Source organism: Poecilia formosa, unplaced genomic scaffold (genome assembly GCF_000485575.1).
Source record: "Poecilia formosa unplaced genomic scaffold, Poecilia_formosa-5.1.2 Scaffold26, whole genome shotgun sequence".
NCBI lineage: Eukaryota > Metazoa > Chordata > Actinopteri > Cyprinodontiformes > Poeciliidae > Poecilia > Poecilia formosa.
In genome coordinates, this window is record NW_006799965.1 from 3,466,024 (window position 1) to 3,485,625 (window position 19,602).

At 39.5% G+C, this 19,602-nt stretch overlaps 1 protein-coding gene and 1 long non-coding RNA gene across 6 annotated transcripts in view; both read right to left on the bottom strand.

The window, feature by feature from the left end:
- Positions 1-9,294, bottom strand: part of nlgn3a (neuroligin 3a) — a 168,759-nt gene extending 159,465 nt beyond the window's left edge. For 3 of the 5 annotated variants that reach the window (XM_016669632.1, XM_016669631.1, XM_016669630.1), the window contains exon 1: positions 8,878-9,293. The gene's annotated coding sequence lies outside the window, so the exon portion shown is untranslated. Of the gene's footprint in view, positions 1-8,877 lie in introns of all 5 variants that reach the window. The other 2 variants (XM_016669628.1, XM_007548473.2) reach the window with 2 other exon arrangements.
- A 2,022-nt stretch (positions 9,295-11,316) lies between these two features.
- Positions 11,317-19,602, bottom strand: part of LOC107835823 (uncharacterized) — a 37,154-nt gene continuing 28,868 nt past the window's right edge. The window contains exons 2-3 of the long non-coding RNA XR_001661652.1: positions 17,569-17,732; positions 11,317-12,208 (exon numbers count right to left, since the gene is read on the bottom strand). This is a non-coding gene — a long non-coding RNA (uncharacterized LOC107835823). The remainder of the gene's footprint in view (positions 12,209-17,568; positions 17,733-19,602) is intronic.

A 19,602-nucleotide genomic window follows, 5' to 3' on the forward strand; every position in this document is an offset into this window, starting at 1 on the left:
AGTCAACAGGCATTTTAAGGGTTAAATAAGCTGGCAAGTCTCACGTGGATGTTTCTGAGGCTCGTTCATTTAAGTGAAATCCGTGGGATCTTGTTTGTGTTTTTAACCTTGTGTTAAAATTTGTACGTTTTTAAGTCAGCTGCACCACAGCATTCCTTTTAAGGATCAACAGTTTGCTCTCTGGCATAAAAGCTGATAAAAATGGGCTCACTGTTAACTGTCCTTTCAAAAAAACAAAAAAAAAAAGATACAATTTTTAGACAATTTCTCACCATTGATTCGGCACAATTTTCCCCTTTTTTCTTGTGGCCTCAGAGTAATAACTCCTTGTGGAATAACCACAATTTTCTCTAAATAAGGCAATTTTTCTATTTCTTTCTCAGCTCTTCTCGTTTAACTAATGCCAAATATAACATTGTTACTCATACACTTCCACCTCCCCCTCCCTTGAGGGGAATTATAAATCAATATCTAACAAATTGCAATACATTAAACTAAGCACTCCAGAGCACCAAAGTAAAAAAATAAAAATAAAAAATCTATAAAGGAAACAGTTTTCCTTATTTTTATAGTCGTCAAAAATGCTTATTACAGAAAGCATCCAAACACAAAAAAAGCATTCCACTAGTCTTGCGAAACAAACGTAGGTACAGGGCTTGGAATGAAACAGAATTTGGATAAACTCTGCAGTAGAAATACGAAATGTTAGTTTCTTTTTCAGCTCCAGCTGATCACACGAGGACACGATCGACGAACGTGCCTATTCCCTAACAAACTAAAAGTTTCCCAACCCTTTACGGGGACATTTACTATAAAAGTACAGTGACAGAAAGAGACTGTATTGATCGCTGCAGCTTGCAGTCTGCATGTGTGGAAATGACCCACTGGGCCAAGACTTGGATCTCCCTCACACGGCCACACTCACAAGCAGTCTGAAGGAAATGTTGGTCTTTTAAAACAGTGATTAAAGCAAAGTGCTAAAAATTTAAGGAAGGAAGGAGAAATGTATACACCCTCACCGAAAAGATCTTCAGCAGACGGAGGAGGAATTTATGGAAGGCTTGTTGACGAATAAGCTGAGTCAGATATCAGAGAAATGAACTGATTTAATTAGGACGTTAATATCGCTTTCTGAAACCTTGTTTGCTTTTATTGGAGAAGAGGGTGTCCTTTGGAAACTACCGCATGGACAAAAATACCAGTCGCTGATTAAAGCAATAGACAGCAGTGAATGTCAGAGTGACATGTGAAAATCAGTGTGGGATAAAATCACACTCATGAGAAACACAGATCCACTTATTAAGATGGAATTTTTCCTCCACAATCTGATCAACTTTCCGTTCAAAATGTTATTTCTAAATGACTGGGGGAAAGTCCAACTTTGTAAAAAAAAAAAAAAAAAAGAATTAAATAAGGTGTAATGCAGTTTGCTGAGTTGCTATGACTATTTATTGTTGGTTATATTAAAAACAGGGCATTTTGCTGTTTTTAATATAACCATATGATAATATTTAAATGGATTATAGTGTAACTTTAACTTAAGGTAATATAATTTTGTTGTTGAGTAAACGAGAAAAATATTTAAGTTTTTTTTTTTCTTCTTTCGTGTCTTTGATGCTTTGTTGTTTTCTACACATTGGTGGCTGGAATTTCTGGGTGAACTATAAATTCTTGTTGTAGATTGTTGTTAGGTTGTTTGTTTTTTGTCAAGCTATTTCTTTAAGCTCCACGTCATCCCTCCTACGTCGTAATGCAGTTCGTCAGGAACCTTTCGCCCTTCCCAATCAAAACAGAGGTAAACAGAACATTACCTTTTAAATGTAGCAGAATATTGTGGTAAATCCCATGTATTTTCAACCAAATCGCAATGATTAAATATGCTAAATGACTTGCAGAGAACTTTTCCAAATCCAGAGGAATCCGGAGCATCCACCCATCAACACACACATTCTGATGTGATTAGCTACATTGTAGCTACAGCTGCCCTGGGGCAAGCTGGCAGAAGGCGACACCGCCGTGCCATCAGTGCCACCAGGCCCTCTGACCACCACCAAGCAAGAAAGTGGGTGAAGTGTTTTGCCCAAGGACACAATGACTGAGACGCACAGAGTGGGGAGGGTTCAAACTGGCAACCCACTGGTTACAGGATAAACTCCTATGTCCTTATGTCCATCGCCCCTAAATATGTTTAAGCCAAACTAAACCTTAAGCACCGGTGAAACACAAAGGTGAATGAAAGCAACCTACCAACCCATGTGGACTTTGTTGTCTGTGCACAATTCAGTGCCTCACAATTGCATCCCTGATGCTTTAAGGCACTTTGAATAAATCCAAAACAAACCAGCAGCGTTTAACGCCCGGGTCCTGGTTGCCTTAAGTCTCTCGTAAGCGCACAGTCACAGCGACACCAAAGTGCAGCCGTTTCTTTAAGTAAAGCAGGGCAAACATAAACAAACATACACACATTGCCTCACTGGATTGATTCTTGCACCAGAGGAAATGGTCTTTTCTTTGTTCTGAGGATGACATGAATGAATGAGCTCGGCTTTATCACAAACTAAGCATATGTAAGCCCGAAAGTGCGGCGTTGCCTCAGAGAGCCTGTGGTTTCGTGAACTGCCTTCCTCCCAGTGCCGCATGAATTATTTTCAAGACATTTTTTTTTCTTTTCTAAAGTGGCGCTACCAAAAAGTAGCCCCTAACTGCGACTGCGTGTCTGGCTAAACCTCTGATCTGAACCCAGCGTGCTCCGGCTGTGTGTTATTGAGAGTAAATAGCCTAATTAATAAATAATTAATAAGTGGATAACTTCTGGCAGACACTGAGCGGAGACATACTGTGTGACATCTGCTTTGTAGTTAGAAAGGCGATGTCCAAAAGAATCTTGTTTACTAAGCAGACATTGGTCTTTGGCAGACAAACCTGTTAGTCAGGGGAGATGTTTTTGGGCCACGAACAATGTAATATCGCTGTTAAATATGTTATGTGCAGCAGGCTTGAGGCATTTCTTTGTGCCTGAGGCCAAAATCACTTTGTTAGTCACACAAAGATCCCTCCATCTTTTCAACAGTTTAAACAATTATGCCCGATACATTATTAACAACGTCACCAGAGAGGAGCGCCTCGGTGTTTTTCGAGAATTTTTGTCACGATAGGTGCGATTCGATGGCGACAATCATTATAAATCTGTACGGCCAAAGTATAAAAAAAAAAAATGCATGACACATTTATTGTCTGAGGTTTAATATCAGACTGAAAAATATAGAAAATGCATAACTTTAACTTGAGTAAATTTACTGAGAGGGCAAAAATCAGATGTTAAGAAATAACACCAGTGGCACAAATACTGGTTGCTCAAAGAATCTACAGAAAATAAATTGACTTCAAGCATTTCAAATGTATTATTTTAATTTTTTTTTAAAGCTGATCAGAGGGTGGAGGGATGTCCAATTACGATTATTTTGTTCCCTTGAGATTACACCGAAGCTTAGATTTCTAGTCAAAGGCCACTGGGGTGGAAAATGATCCAAATTTATTTTCCCACCACACACACTGAGCCAGATGGTTAAAGAGGCCAGCAGAAACCATCTACATGCCTATGAAATGTTTTGGAGCGACGGCAAGAAAAATCATTCTCTTTTCTTCTATATCAAAATCTAAATGTGTTGAATTTGCTAAACTCTTCTATAGCTTTAACTGGAACTGTGGAAATACATTTTTATTCAGCGTTTTGACAAACACTCCGGGTAGTATAAAACAAGTGAGAAACATCAAGAAAAGCAGTTCACACCCACTGGTAAAGATTTGAGGAGAATCTGTGAGGCTGTGGGTTTGTTTTGCTTCCTAAAACCACATTAAGCTAAAAGAAAAAAGTTATTGCAAACTCTTTCAAAAAAAAAAAAAAAAAAACACACACACACACAATAAACAAAATATTTTAAATGAAAATCTATTGGCTTCTGTCAGAAATAATACTTGAAAATATTTGGGCTAATCAACATACAAACGGTTCACCAGACACCAAATCAATCATTATTCCTGACCCTCTCAGTCCCCAAACCTCAGTCACATAGAAAAACTGCGAAATGAGCTGAAGACAAAAGAGAACAAGATTATTCTGAATGATCGAAACAGATTGTGCAAAAACTGAGATCATTCTCTTTGGATGCTCCAACCTTTAGAAATGTCATAGAGGACGAGGCCCAATTGGCAAAAAGGAGTTGTACAAAATATTAATTGATGATTTTATTTTTTTACAAAAACTTTTTCTCTTGGCATTTATTAAGATGGAATTTTTCTCCACTAGATCTCGAGAGGATTATTCTTCTTCAATAAAAAAAATAACATATTGTCAGGATTTTTACACATTTTCACCAGTGGTGCCAACAAATGTGTCTCTCTCTTCTAAAGCCCGATGCATTTGCTGCCAGGTTGTGAGAGTTCAACGATGGCAAATAGAGATAAAACAAGTTAAAGCTGAAAAGAGGATGGCAAAGAGGGAGGCTTGGGGAAAAAAAAGAAAAAAAAAGAAAGTGCTGTTTCCAGGGGAGTAATCTACTGAAATGCTTGAAATCCCCGTATTGAACCAAACAAGTCTGATTTTCACTATTACCAGAAATCCCATCAACCATGTCATCGTGATTCACCTTAGATGTGGGTGAGGTAACTCGATATCTCTGCAGCAATAACGGGAATCAGGATTTTGCTGCTTGTTTTTTTCTGTTGTCAGAGGTCCCTCTTCTACAGTTATGGTGTGGCGATGTTAATAGATATCCAAGAGAGCTCTGAATCAGCTCAGTTTTAATTGCTAAGTATGTGAAAGGCAGATTTGCTTTTCTTAATAAATCTCTGGTTTTTGCAACCATTTAAAAGAACCCAATTTGATGTTTAAAAACTCTCTGTATGAGCAAAATTTAAATATATTGTTTGTTTTTTTTACAGTGATACACGGGTCATTGTGCCGTTTGATATGATATACGATACAAAAATATACGTAACTTATTGAGTGTTACAGAGTGAATTATAATTTTTAAGAAGCCCCACAATTATATTTCCTTTACTCTACAAAATGACTTTCCATTTTGTTCATAAACAGAAATATTCCTACAGTCGTATTGTTAATTTCTGTAAGCGTGAGACAAAAACTTGCTCTCAGCTACAGCTGACCAGGAGTGTGCAGCAATATGTTGGGGCGGGGCAACACTGTATTAAGACCTTACCGTGCCTCGGCTTAGACCTTGCCGACAAGCATGTGCCCTACGTCAACTCAGATGCCGAGATTAATTCCTCTCCAGCCTCACATGGGGCGATGATATGTTGAGTTGTACATCGTCTTCAAAAGAGAACTAAAGGGAAAGAATAGGCTCGCTTCTGTCAAGGATGTCAATGCAGTGCAAGTGTCACGTCCCCTGAGAGACACATTTTGCAAATGGGGAAAACGGCTAATTTTTCCAAACTTTCTTCTAAAAATAATGAGCATCACTGCTGTTTTTCTTCTTCTGCCTTCAGCAGACGTGTGTTTGGCACCACTCCTTCGAATGGGAGAAGTGCTGCGTCTGTCTGTACGATCACAATAATTTGGCCTGTATGCAAATCTCCTGGGGAGTCCTGGTGGACCCTTTGGCGATGCACAGAAAAGAACTTTATCTGGGATTTAACGCACCGTAAACCACAGAAATTATCTGGAGGACTGAGGAACTTTTCAAACCTTCAGTAAACCTTGATCCTTGTGCCTGGCCGACGCTCACTCGCTGCTCCTTTACCTTCTTAAAGTTAATCATGAAAACAGTGCTATGACAACCTCTGCAGCTACAGGAATAGGTTGTGATTAGACATACTTTCAGAAGGTCAGAGAAAACCGTTTGGGAAATTATTCATCTCATGCTCCTGCTTCTTCAAGGTAGCACATCGAGCACAATAAAGAATATTAGAAAACACAAATAATCTGTGCAGTCGCTCTCATATGTGCACCGGTGGTCCTCTGCAGGATGACACGAGCTTGCACACCTCGGCCTGTTTCTGGATTCGAGAGCAATGACGTGTGCGTGCTGAAAGAGAGAGTGAAGGCAGAGAGAGAACAAGGGGCCTCTCTGGCCAAAAACCAGCGAGTGGCGCTCATCCATGTTAAGCCGAGCCAAGGTGTGCCCAGGTGTATTCCCTTCAGGTCAGGAAGAAGCCTTGCTGACCTTTGCAGCAGACAAAGAGTCTCGCGGAGCTTTCCATGAACTGCCCAGAGACGCACATGGGTAAACAACAGACTCTACGCCTCACTTTGAGATGAATGTCTGTGTCTCCGGGAGGAGTGTGTTAACGCCTGTCTGCGATCACGCACTGACCACATCACGATGGCCCCGGCCTTTCCGGTGTAATCTGGCTCCAGCAAATGAACACATTCAGCGAGCCGCGCTCCCTGTAATTACTCTCCCACAGCTCAGACCGAAAGCTCAGTTTTTCGTCGCAAATTAAGCGGCCCGTGATTGTTCCACAGCTCAAGTACATCCAAGAACAAGAAATAAATAAATAAAAATCACAAAAAGAGTGAAAAGTGGATATTAAAACAGCAGGGGAACTTGAAACAGCAGGGCTGGAATACAAATACAGAGGGGCAAAAGAGAGAGAGAGAGAGAGAGAGAGAGAGAATTAACAAGCAGCTACAGCAGCAGCATGCATAATCCCTCACATGATATGGTGGAGCAGCATACAATATAAATGAACACATTTTGCTTGCAAACAACAACAAAAAAGAAGAGTCCTCATGCAAAATCCAGCATTGGCTTTTAAATATATGCAAGAGGAACCAGGAATTCCATATGTCTGTGTGTGTTATCATCCCCAATTAAGAGCCTCTTTCATCAAGAGAGCGCTGCGCAAGGCGAATAAAAGGCTGGATTATTTCCTAAATGCTCAGGCTTCAGGGACACTTTGCTTATTCAACTTATCACCATGACAACTCTTGTATGACATTTTTCACTTCCTCTTCTTCCCTCTTTGGAATTCAACTCTCAGACAGTTAATTATTCCTTCTTCTTTTTTTTTTTTTTTTTTTNACGCGTATGTGTTTGCAATGTATGTATGTCTGTGTTTACATCGTTCGTGGGAGGGGTGCCTTTTCATATCAGGTTTGTTCTCCAGATAATGTCAGAAAAGGATTGTTAGGAATTTTGAAATTATTGAATCTGATTGTGTCTGAAAAACAGAGACCGAGTCATTTCACAGATTTTCAGCATTGTAACGTTTACTGATTGCATCCATGACGCCTACTGGAGAGAAAGCTTTTTCTTTGTATTTCGAAGAGGAGAATGATACAGTGTTATTGGCTGTTAATATGAGGAAAAAAACATAACTTATCCCAAATCCTCCTTCTGCAGCACAGCTCTGAACATTAAACATTCCTGCCTTTCACATCCGTGTTGGATGGTATTTGCAGGACCCTTCGTGTTTGTGTGCAGCTGAGTCAGTCTGATGATTGTGTATCAGTTTGTGTGTGTGTGTGTGTGTGTGTGTGTGTGTGTGTGTGTGTGTGTTTCGGTACTTCCTTTAAATTGTTGTGAGTCGTTACAGTGAGAGTTGCCCACCCACATTCGCACTGCTCAGGGTATCTGGAGGTCAACCGCAGTGCTTTCCTGGCTCTGCGTGGTGATCAAATGGGAGGATGAGACAAGGAGGAATGTTGATGCAGGTCTCTAATGGGAGGAGGGCTGATAGAAGGATGTGGAATGAGGTGGGGAGCAACGATATTGATAGAAAGGGAGGGAATGTACATTAAGCAAAATGTTTGATGGGAGATATATAAAGGAATAATGAGGGTGTGTTTATCTGAGCCAAATTAAAGCTGCTGCATCGATTCAGGCAATACAGCCAAATTTACTGCACACACACACACACACACACACACACACAGTTCATTATTCCTTCTTTTTTTTTGCCACCAACTACAATCGGACCACTTATTTCTGGGCGTGTGTCATGTCTCCAGGAATATCAGACTTTCAGGCACACGCACACACCCACATATATGAGGCCTGCATTGATTAATAGACTCTTCTTCAGAGTAATTTGTGCAGCATTTTGAAGAATCTAAAAGATGAGAATAGAACAAGTTAAATGACCAGTTTAGTTGGCCAAACAGAAGAGATAAGTTCTGAAATATTACTGGATTTCAGGTGAAATATCACATGCATTTATTATAGAGCTCTAAGTTAGACCACTTGGGATGGATATTTGGGGACGCCTACATATATATATATATACTTCCATGCGTAAAATTGTGTCAGACTGGAGATCTCCTTACTAGTGTTGTGGAAAAGCGAATGCCGGGAATCCAAACTGAATCCCAGAAATCTAAGTCATAATTTCATCCATTTGTTTCAAATTCCTCAAGTCTATTCTAGTTCATTTTTTTATTGTATTCTTCTTCCAGCCAGAGCAGTGACAGAAAGCCTGCGCGTCATCGCTCCATCACACGCACAAGATGTCTTTATGCCTAAGTAACAAGTGCCCTGCACATTTATACCACAGAACATTAAATTTACCGCATCGACGCTGACAGCGAGCTGTGAATCGTCGGAAGCAACAGACGCACATCTGCGCAAAAACATGCATCAGCATCCTAATTCTTGTTTCGAACATTAAAAAAAAGTCTATTTAAAAAAAAAAAAGAGAGAGAGAGAAAAATCCCAAGCGTATAGACGGTGTGTGTATGCTATGGCTGCAGGGCAGGTTCTACGTAGCGTTACGATATATAACTCTTCTGTCTCATAGAGGGGGGGAAAAATAGAAAGTCGTATATCTAAATGCGACCGCCAGTTTCCCTGCATCCTCCTGAATCGCTCAGCTCAGCACACACAGACAGCCCCAAGTATCTTTAAAATGACTCACCTGCTTTGCCGAGGTGAAAATCTCCCCATGTCTTTCTTAGAATTCAAAAAAAAAAGAGAGAAAAAAGAAAAAACCGGGACTGTGTTTGACCGTCTCGGGATCTTCACTTGCAGTTGTAGTCAGTGTACTCCAAATATCCTTGTATTCTGCACAAAGCTTATGTTTTTAGGGAATAACCTTCCTGCGAAGCGATCATTGTCCTCTCTCTGCTCTCACGCTAACGGATTCCCACGCCATTAAGGCAATGTTCTTAGTTTTATATATTTTTTTTAATTATTATTATTATTTCGTTGTTGTTTTTACTCCAGCGGGAAGCTCCCCTTCAAGTCCTGGTGCGTTTTGACGCTTTCGCCTTGACTCTTCTCAGGCTCAGCGCGAGCACCGCGGGATCGCGCCGCGCATTCCCGAGCGGAACGTTGTGCGGGAGCGCCAACCGGAGACGGAGAAAGAGAGAGTTACTAGGTAACCAAGGGCACTCGCATCATACGTGAAAAGGAGCGGACGATTTATGCCACCCAGCTATCCTCTACCCATCTGCTTCCGTCTCCTTTGACTACTCGTCAAATACAACCTTGTTTTATTACCCCAAAGGGTGACTCTTTAGTGTCTCCCGCGAATGACCCAATCCTCGGCGGAAGCAAAGTTTAAAATGAAGATTAAATTCTGATGGGGTATTTACAAAGATGACAGTTATGGTCGGGAAGGAGGCTTGTTTTTTTTTTGTTTTGTTTTTTTTATTGGGCTGCGGAAAATTAATGAATGAACAGGGAGAGTCCTACTTGCTGAGCGGGCGACTCGGAATCCTAATAAGTGTGACGATAAATGCTGTGCCTCATCTTACCTCCCTGTGATAAATAACGTTTAAGAGATAGCGACGACGTTTCCGAACCGAAATACAGCGCCTTTCAAAGGTATTTAATACCCTTAGAGGTTTCTCACATTTTATCACACTAGAACCACAAACCTCGGCGTTTTATTTTGATTATGTGACGGTCAAAAGTGTGATGTGTGCGTGTTAGTATTCAGCCCGGTTTACACTGTTACCCCTAAAAATCACCCAAGGCAACCAGCTGTCTTCAGAAGTCACCTAATTAGTAGGTGGAGTTTCCTGTGTGTACTTCTATTCCAGTATAAATTCAGCTTTTCTGTCGAGGCGTCAGAGGTTTGTGAGAAAACAAACACCATCATGAAAACCAAGGGACACGCTGGACGGCGCAGGAATAAAGTTGTGGTGAAAATGTATCGTAGAGTTTGGCCATGAAGCAACCATGCAGCCTTGGGGCAACAGCACTAATTAAGTGAAAATGCCATCCTGAGCATTGAGCCATGTAGCTCAATTAAAAACCACCACTGATTGTGAGCTATAAGTTTGCTGTGTTTGTTGAGTTTTCATATCCTGTTCCTGTAAGTGTTTTGGTTTTCATTCAAACCAAAATATGTCCTATATCATCATGACAGTGCTTGTTTATTCCTTAGTTTGTTTTGATCAAATTTTACAATTACGTAAAATTGACTCTTTTGGAATTTAAATAAAACCATATAATGTTATTCCCATTCATCAGAAACATACATGGACTTCTGTTTTGATTCTTTAACCGATGTTTAAGAAATCCTTGAAATTCCTGTGGCAGGTATTTGGGGGGAGGGGGGGGGGGGGCGGTGATTGCTCCCTCAAGGCATCTCTTATTCCTAGGAGCTGCAGTCTCCAGCTGACCTTTCACCTCACAGAGCACACATCGCCTGGGTCTTCCCCACTCAGCTCCTCCAGACTAGCGGCAGCGGCAATTAGCAAACACCTGGTGGAACTGCACATCTGCTGAGCTTATACAAGCTACTTCTCAGTTGTAAATGGCATAATGGACGAGCATTGTTGTGATGACATCTTGAAGGAAGAGAGACAGAAAGCGCAGGAGTTTCTTAAAGGGACAGAGGCCAATTTGAAGTCAAATTTCTTTCGTGTAATGTTTGATATTAATTGCATTTGTATAACATCTGACGGCAACAGAGTTACTTGATTGTGCTATAAAAATGGCACAATGTACCTGGAAAAATACTGCCTCTTTAATTTATTGTAATTATTTATGTGCTTTAATCTATCTGATGCACAAAAATTAGCTCGGGCATGTGTTTTAGACTGTCTTATTAAAATGCTGAAATAACACAAACAACCTTTTTTTTCATGTACTTAGTCTATTAAGCTTCAGTCTATTTATCAGGATGCTATTTTACACAAAATGCTGATCCTTAAGTGCAGTTTTGAACAGCCTGAATGCAAACAAAGCACCTTTTTAAGCTAATAAAACCATTAAAATATACATGTCACCAGGCCTCTTGTAAATGGAGTCAAGCAGAGAAAGATTCAGTATTTACAGCAAGCTTTTTCAAATATTTTATTCTTAGTTCCAATCACTTAAAGCCAATTTAGTGTCCTAGAACAAAAAGAAAGAAAAAAAACATCCATACAACAGGTTATGCCACGACTGTGGAGAGATCCTGTAATTATAGAACAGCAAGGGGTGGACGCCACAGTGGCTCTTTTTCTTTTGACATTCAAATCAAACGGCAATCATACATATAAAAGAGGCAGAAAAAACTGATGTCGGCCATGCTGTTGTTAGACAAGACGCTGGGGAGGGGAAAAAAAACACACATGAATAACAGAAAATGGTAGCAGCGAAAGGGGTATCTGTGGTGGTCTTACTCTTACTGAGCTGCACCACTGCGACATGAAGTGCGTACTAAGCTTTACAAGTCCAGTCATCACAAGGGGAAGGATTTTTTTTTCTACTCTCTTAAGGGATATCAACCCAGCGACAAACAGAAGAACGCTTACCCAGAGGCAACTGGAGGAGGTACTTCAAAACTGGGAGTCATCTTATGTAAAAGGAGTCAGTAAGAGGATCACAATCACAAAAAAAATGTCACAAATTGCCTCTTAAAGGGTATTGTGTATGTCATCTCAGCAGTGCTAATGTCAATTTGAAAGTTATGAGAATTGGTTCTAGACTGGGAAGGTAACCAAAGGCAACAGACTGAAAAGAATAAAAGGGGGATGGCTATGAAAGAACAAAATATTGGACAGCAAAGCTCAAACCTGTCAAGTGCGGTACAGTCAAGACGGGGATACAAAAAGGAAAAGACAAATAAATACGACAGGTCAGCAGGACGGAAGAGTCAGCAGAATAGTGAAAAGGACAAGTGCCATCCTGATGAACAGGGCTGTATATCAATAAAGAGTCATTTAAACTGGAAGAAAGAAGTCCTCGGTGTTAGCGGCGAAGTTTTCTTGCTTACGCAGCGACGATTGAGTCTTCTGAAAGTGACCGCACCACTGACACCGGAAAGAAAAAAAACAAACATTATCAAAGCTGGAATCTGAATGAAATTTATTCTCTTCTTTTGGTATAGTTAATTACAGATTAACAGGTTGGATTTGATCGCAGCAGAGATCATTGTAATGAACATTTGTGATATTTAGAACGTTTAACTTAACGGTGATGCAGTGCTTTGGTGAAAATTGTTATTGTTGTGCCAAGACTCAATGTACGAATTGCTTCTTCGTCTTGCCCAGACGGGGATGTGGGGGTAAAAATAAAACGAGCTGGCTCACGGTTGCTCTTTGATATGATTTTAATTTACTTTTATTTTCAGTTATAGAGCTGAATTTGTTGGGCCACATTTCGTAGACAATTGTGAAATGTTCATGTGTCTGAAACTTGACACAGAGTCGAAGAAAGTGACTTGTTAACTATTCTCGTGCAGAGCCGTTGTCTCTCTAGTCATGTTCTTCCATAAAAACGTGTTCACCAAGAAAAAGACATTAACCACATTTTAACAGCTTAGGGTTTTTTTTTTTAAGACGACAAAGCTGTGAACGTAAATTCCTGAAAAACAATTAGTACTGCATCCATTTTGTTTCTTTCCTGATCAGTGTGAGAGAGAAAGAGAGAGAGAGAGATTGTGGCTAGCGTTTAAATCGCACCACTGGTCTTAAAATAGCCTGATATCTTAACAATAATGTGGATAATTTGAGCGGCAAAGCAGAGAAGAACACTAATTTGGTAGGCAGATTGAAGCTCGCCCACAGCCTAATTGCACCACCCTACATAAAAACATAATTAGTCTAATTGCCACACTTTTAACCAACTTGAGCGTCTTCTTATGTGGCTAAAACGTTCTTGCTGGTTTTCCGTCTGCACAGTTTTATTTCCTAATTCTTTTGTTTCTCCGCATCTCATTAAACGATGGGGGCATAACAAATCCGCTGGCTTATTAAACTCGTTTTGTCATGATAAACTTGCACTGTGCTCTGCTGCGACTGTGCGTGAGATCGTTGTCAGCAATGGATCAATCTCCTAACAAGGAAGCGGCGAAAAAGTAAAGAGGCGCTCTGTGGTCAGCTCTCTGTCGTTTGCCAGAAGCTCGTTTTGTCGTGGGAGTGGGTCTGTTCGTCTGACGTTCATCACGTTGTTGTTGATGATGAGTTATCGCAGAAAGCAAAGGGATGCTAAGGCGTCGCTCGACAACACCCAGAACTCTTTGCCCCACGCGAGAGTCTTGGCTGAATGGCATATTTGTAGCCAGCAGGCATTCGCTTATTCAAATCCCAGGTTAAAAGATCTTGTTAGGCTAATTTTGTAATATTAAAATAAATATTTAGATCGATGACAAATGACCTATTGTGTTGATTTATACTTCTGCTTACATCTTTCGATACAAAGTTCTAGATATCTGATGATTTGAGGTCACGCTTGTGTTATTTTATTATTATTATTATTATTATTGTTATTATTATTATTATTATTTGTAGGCCTGTAGGCACTATATGCAAACCTAGCAATAAAGGTTATCACTGTACACACTGCCTGTGCCTGGATCTTGTTATGCCTGTGGCTGTAATGAAAAAAAAATATTTTATACCATTTATCTTCATCGTCGCTTTTCTGTGCATGTCCACGGCGGGGCCCTCTCTCCACCTTCCTGACATTTATATGAACTGTTAATAATGACACATTGGCCCGAGTGGTAAATGACTCAATTTTCACATGCGGAGATATTGTGAAACAATTCTTTGTGTTTTTAAAGTGGATTTGCACATCTGATGAATTTCACTTTTCCCCTGGAACCTCCAATTTAAGAAATCTAATAAAGCTATTACAATCAATGTCCATTATGAAATGATTTTCACAAGTGGCCCAAACCTGAGTAAGGTGAAAATCCTTGCTTCAAGAAGTTAATGGATCGGGTAAAAAAAAGGATTTAGTGCAGTCAGGTGAATTTAAATGTTGATTTTTCTTTTTAAATATAGCATGATATTGAATTGGTGGTGAGATGTGGAGAGGATCGAGTGCGGATGGAAGCACTAAAAAGAGATGCATTTGCACTGTTATAAACACTCCTAATGGTGAAACAAGTGATCATGACCCTGTCATAAATCTTTGAGGCTTCTACTGAGATACCGTCTATTGTTTAGCCTAAAGTCTGCATGCAAAATGGATGCACGGTGCAGTGCTTTTTCAGGTGGCCACAGTCCATAGAAAAATATCAGGGCTTTGATCAAAGATGAGCCTGAAATTACCTGATTAGACTCATGCACCAAAATAAGCCATGCACAGCGCAAATAACCCCACTGTGGGGCACATTACTGGAAACAAGAATTCGTGCCCCCAATGTTTTGTTCAAGAACATGGAGGAATATTTTGAGTCCTGTTCTAAGCTCGGGGGAAAAATGTGTCTTGGTACTCGATGCTCACATGCGACTCTATCAGTGCCGGAAACATGTATTTATACAGCAGAGATTTTAACATATTAACTTCGGTTAATTAATTACTAAGATTTAAATGCATTAAGATTTGTAATGCAATTCATATTTTTTTTAAACATACAGAAGTCCCGAGTTCATCTTCCCTTCAACTTTGAGGACCCCTCGGCGCCCCTTAGTGGTCCACCAGGAGGTCACTTTGAAAAATTCTGTTCTACGCCATGGTAACTAACAACAGTAAAAGAAATACCTTCATATCTAGCAAGATTTTTGTGTCTCTTGGCCAGTGTTTTTGATCATTAACCTTAAGTATTTCTCATACTGTAATGCCAAATATTTTGCTGAAAATGGCAGCTTTTATGTTGGAAAATTACTTCCCATGCACACCAATTTTGCAGCCAACATCGCAAATTAACAATCAATATTACTCAATAGCATGCTCAATGCCATTAGAACATATCGAAATATGCAGAATTTTATTTTACCATTTCCTATATTATTAATAAAATACAGATACAAATAAACAGGGGGAAAAATCTGTCATATTAAAACAAATGACTCATGCTTTCATTTTTTATTTTTTCAAGCTGACATCACTTATTTTACTTCAACCTCCTACAGATTAATTAAGATCCTCTGTTTTCCCTCATTTGTTTACGCTCGGATGAGCCGAGTGCTTCTGTCAGTTCTGTCGGCAACAGATGTCCAGTGCAAAGAATTACACTGTCCTCATATGGGTGCCACGAAATAATTCCTGCTTCATTTTGAGTGATTAGCAGGTTTCTCCCTCCCTCCTTCCTCTCTTGTAATTGCAGGATTACTCCAAAGACTTGTATGTCTGTCATCGCTTGATTAACTTTCAAAGCACCTTTTGTGTTATTCACCCGCTGGTTTGAAGATTAAAAATTTTGAGTGAGTACAGGGCAGATGTTGCATGACATAAATTAATGCAACATTACATCCAATACTGAGTGTATGATAACCTTGTATTTCACTAATAGGGCTTTTAGTTTATTGTCTTTGTATTTTAACTCCAGGGGATGTCAGACAGCCAGAACGACGCAGACAGACAGAATCTCTTCTTTTTTTTTTTTTTCCCCCCAACATCTGAACACCCCAGGATATTCAAACATTGAATATCCTGCGTCGTTCAAGCAAGGATTAAATATTAGTGGAAGTAATGAGAAATTGTGATTTCCTCATTAGAAGCTACAGGGGGAGTTTATATATGCAAAGTTAATGATAATAATAATACTAATAATAATAATAATTTTGCAGACTTTTACAGTAGCGCTACACTTCATCATAACTGGCCTCAAAGTTTATGTGCAGATCTCATCTTCATCCCTCTGTGTATGCAGTTTGTTCAGTTTCATCATTTCTCAACATAAACATCCATTTCCAGCCAGAGTCTGACTGGTTTTTCTTTTTCTTTTTTTGGGGGTCTCCGAACACATTTATGGTATTTTGAGACCTTCTCCACTTGTCGTGATTGGATCTCAGGTAGAGGCTGATTACAAAGTAGTCTCAAAAATCAGCAGATCTCACTGGGATGCCAATAGTCGAGCAAATAAAGAGTTTTAATCAAGCTGCTGAAGCATGCTCCTAATACCAATGTTTACATCAGGCACAGTTTTTGCTGGTTTTAATGTTTACCGCCACACGTCATTTATTAGCTCACGCGCTTTTCTGTATGGTATTCTTAAAGGCATTATCAGGCGAAAGGGTTAGTCACAGCATGTGTCGCTGCCCAGGGTGGGAGAAGGATTTACGGATATTTTTGCCAAGTGCCTGAGGCTAGGCTGATCTTTTCCTCGCGCAAGTCCAACAGAAAGCTAAATCTGACATGGAAAATCTATTGTACACAGATGACTGTGCTGTTCCAATCATCATACCTCTCGTGTGTGGCTTCGGGAAAACAAAGTAGCTCAGGGAACAAAAGGTTGTGAAAAATCGGTAACGCTTGGATGTTTGCGACCGACGTGTTTTTCCAAGTCGCCATCAATGGATGCCGCTTGTGAAACTCCCCCAATTTCCCTGTTTGCTGTTAGTCTGTTTATCCTAAAGTGATACTTGACTAAACTGTGCAATAGGCAAAAAGCAGCTAGACAAGAGCTTGGCTCTCATACTCAGATTTCCATATTTATTGCTTGAAATCCTGCAGGGAGTTCAACTGAATGCCAATCGTAGAGCTGACTCACTAATGCAAGTATGCATCTGCAGTCTGAGCCCTGCTACAGATCCCATGCTGTACAGCACTTCATTGATTCAAACCTGCATTTAAAGCTCAGCATTATAGTATACAGTAAGTAGCTCGCTCAAACTACGAAAGAGTTCGCCGTCTCCCACTTTCCTGTACATTATAAGGCCCGCACAGCAATTAGAAACTTGACTAGAACCATTTCAAAATGTAGAAGTTGTTTTGTATGACGTAGTGTACTGAAAATGTAAAAAAAATAAATAAAAAAAGTGCAATTTTTGTAACTTAGTTGAAGTTTCAGTTGGTAAGATAAAAGGATGAAATTTAAGTTATGGATGTTTTCTTCCTTTTCTGATCTTTTCAGATGGTGACTCGAACACCATAGCATCTCTTAGCTTCTTCAAACTTTAAAAGACGTTTTAAATCTTTAGTATGCTTATTTTAACACTAAAGTTCGAAGCTTCTCTTCCTCTGCAGGCCTTTAATTTGCTGGTCATAAGCTGCTTGAGACCTACCCTGCATGGGCAAACACACAGGCAGTCCTCTGTCAGTGTGAGCAAAGTTCCAGGTTTTTGCTTCACTGAATAACCTCTCCTGCATTGGCTTTAAGGGCTTTAACAAGGGGATCAATATAATCTTAGTGCATATAGGTTGGTTTCTACCCAGATAAAGAGCTTTACAAACTTTTTTTTTTCAGCTCGCAAGTTATACGTTTCACTGCATGATTTACCTCAGTTTGTTTTGGACTTGTGATTTATCTCCATAAGAGCAGCAAACAGGGGATGAAGAAGATGAAGGCAGTTGCAGACAGTCGGGTTGCTCTGCCCACATGCATCACACACACGGGCTCACAGAACCAAGTGGCCAGGGTTGCACCAAAACAAAATCAGGCTCCTGAAAAGTCAAATAATTGTAAAAAAAAAACAAAACAAAAAAAACATTTTTGAATAAAAATGTGTAAAGCATGTTAAGTAGACATAAGCAGTACAAAAGTAACACATTTGATCAAAAAAAAAAAAAATAGAAAAACATAAATCTTCTCCAGTGTCCTCTCCAGATTTTCTGGTTTTAATAAATTCCTCGTCGTGAATTTTCCTCAGGAAAACAAAATCTGTCATAATTATATGGGTCATTTCCCCCCGTAAAGTCGGACCTTTTCTAAAATGTCATTCACAGCCTCAGCTTATGGAAAATTGCAAAAGAAAAATAAAAAAATAAAAAAAGGAATGAAATTAATAGGGATACAAAATTAAAAAAATAATAACACTCAGCATAACGCGTTGCCTTTGAAGCTGGATGTGTTACGTCCGTATGTTGTATCCACTGTCCCACATGCGCTGTTGAGCAAAGTCTTTCGGATGCGGTGTTACACACTGTTGGTGTGAACTGCAAGTCAATTACAATGCCACAGTTATTCTGAATGGGCTAAGGGTCGTGGCATCTTAAGATATTAGTATGCCAACGCATTTAAAGGCCAATTTCATTGTGCATGCCTCTGGAACAAACCCCTCAGAGAATTTGCATCTCAACAGAATATCACTTTTCACTGCCTTCTTGAATCTGCATGCCACTGATGCTCACACTTTCTATTTCCCAGCCTGGATTCGTAATCACTTTAGTGTCAAATTGTCTCCAATCAACTGTAATGAGACAAAAAAAAAAAAAAAAACAGAAAACTTTTATTCTTTTTATACCTTTTCTTTGTATTATTCCTTTGAGGAACTTTTGTTTGTTTGTTTTTGAGAGTTTGCATACTTGTTTTTTCAAGGGGTTTTAGGTGATGCACTGTTTGATAATACAATCCCGATTGAACAGAAAAACAGCAGGATCGAAACGTAGCCGTCTCCTCTGTTCAGACGTCGTGTTTAGCGGTTGTCACTGAACTTGTTAGTGGAAATTACTATAAAGCTCAGTCATATACCCAGAGCAGACCACAATGTTTTCATTTATTATTGTTAGTAATGACAGCTGGGGACTCTTGGCGCCCTGCTTCATCACAGTGGGAACTAATTAGCGGGTTGGCTGATGTCAGGGCTGCAGCCAGATGAGCCCAGGCAAGGTTAAGAAGACAGGGGTAAAATTCACTTTTTACTGCCTCTTTTTTTTTTTTGTCTGCAAAAGTTCATTTTGACATTTAATTAATTCAAATCATCCGCTCTCCATAGAAACTATTAATTAATGATCAGCACAATAGACCTGCACACATAGTCATGCTGAATAGTTAACAATACAGTGCCTTGTTAAAGTATCCATGCACCTGATTTTTCCACACTTTAATCAGGTCTCATTTTATTTTTTTGAGGGGAATTTTATGATGTAGAAAACAGCAAGTAGTTGCAAAGACGAAGGGTAAGATCCAAGTTTATAACTACCCCCAAATAGAGCAGCCCACGTTTGTAGTCAAACTTCTTTTAAGCTTCTCAGCATGTTTTTCTTTTTTTTTTTATTGACTTGTGTGAGTTGCTCCTTGAACTTTATGGTGCTGGTTGTTCACTGCAAGACTAATTTCTAAATTTTTTATTTGTTAAAAAAAAAAAAAAAAAAAAAAAAGAAAAGAAAAACAGAAAATAAACATAACAAAACCTTATTCTCCCGATGTGACGCTGTAATCCCACTGTGGATTACTATCTGTTTTTCAGCTTTCCTTTGTCTAACATGTGCCAGTGTTTTCAGTTCAAAAGTTTTTTAATGTGTTTGGCTAGTGGATTCTTGCTACACAACACACCTACAGCTCATAACATTTAGTGTAGTGTTGACAAAAGTT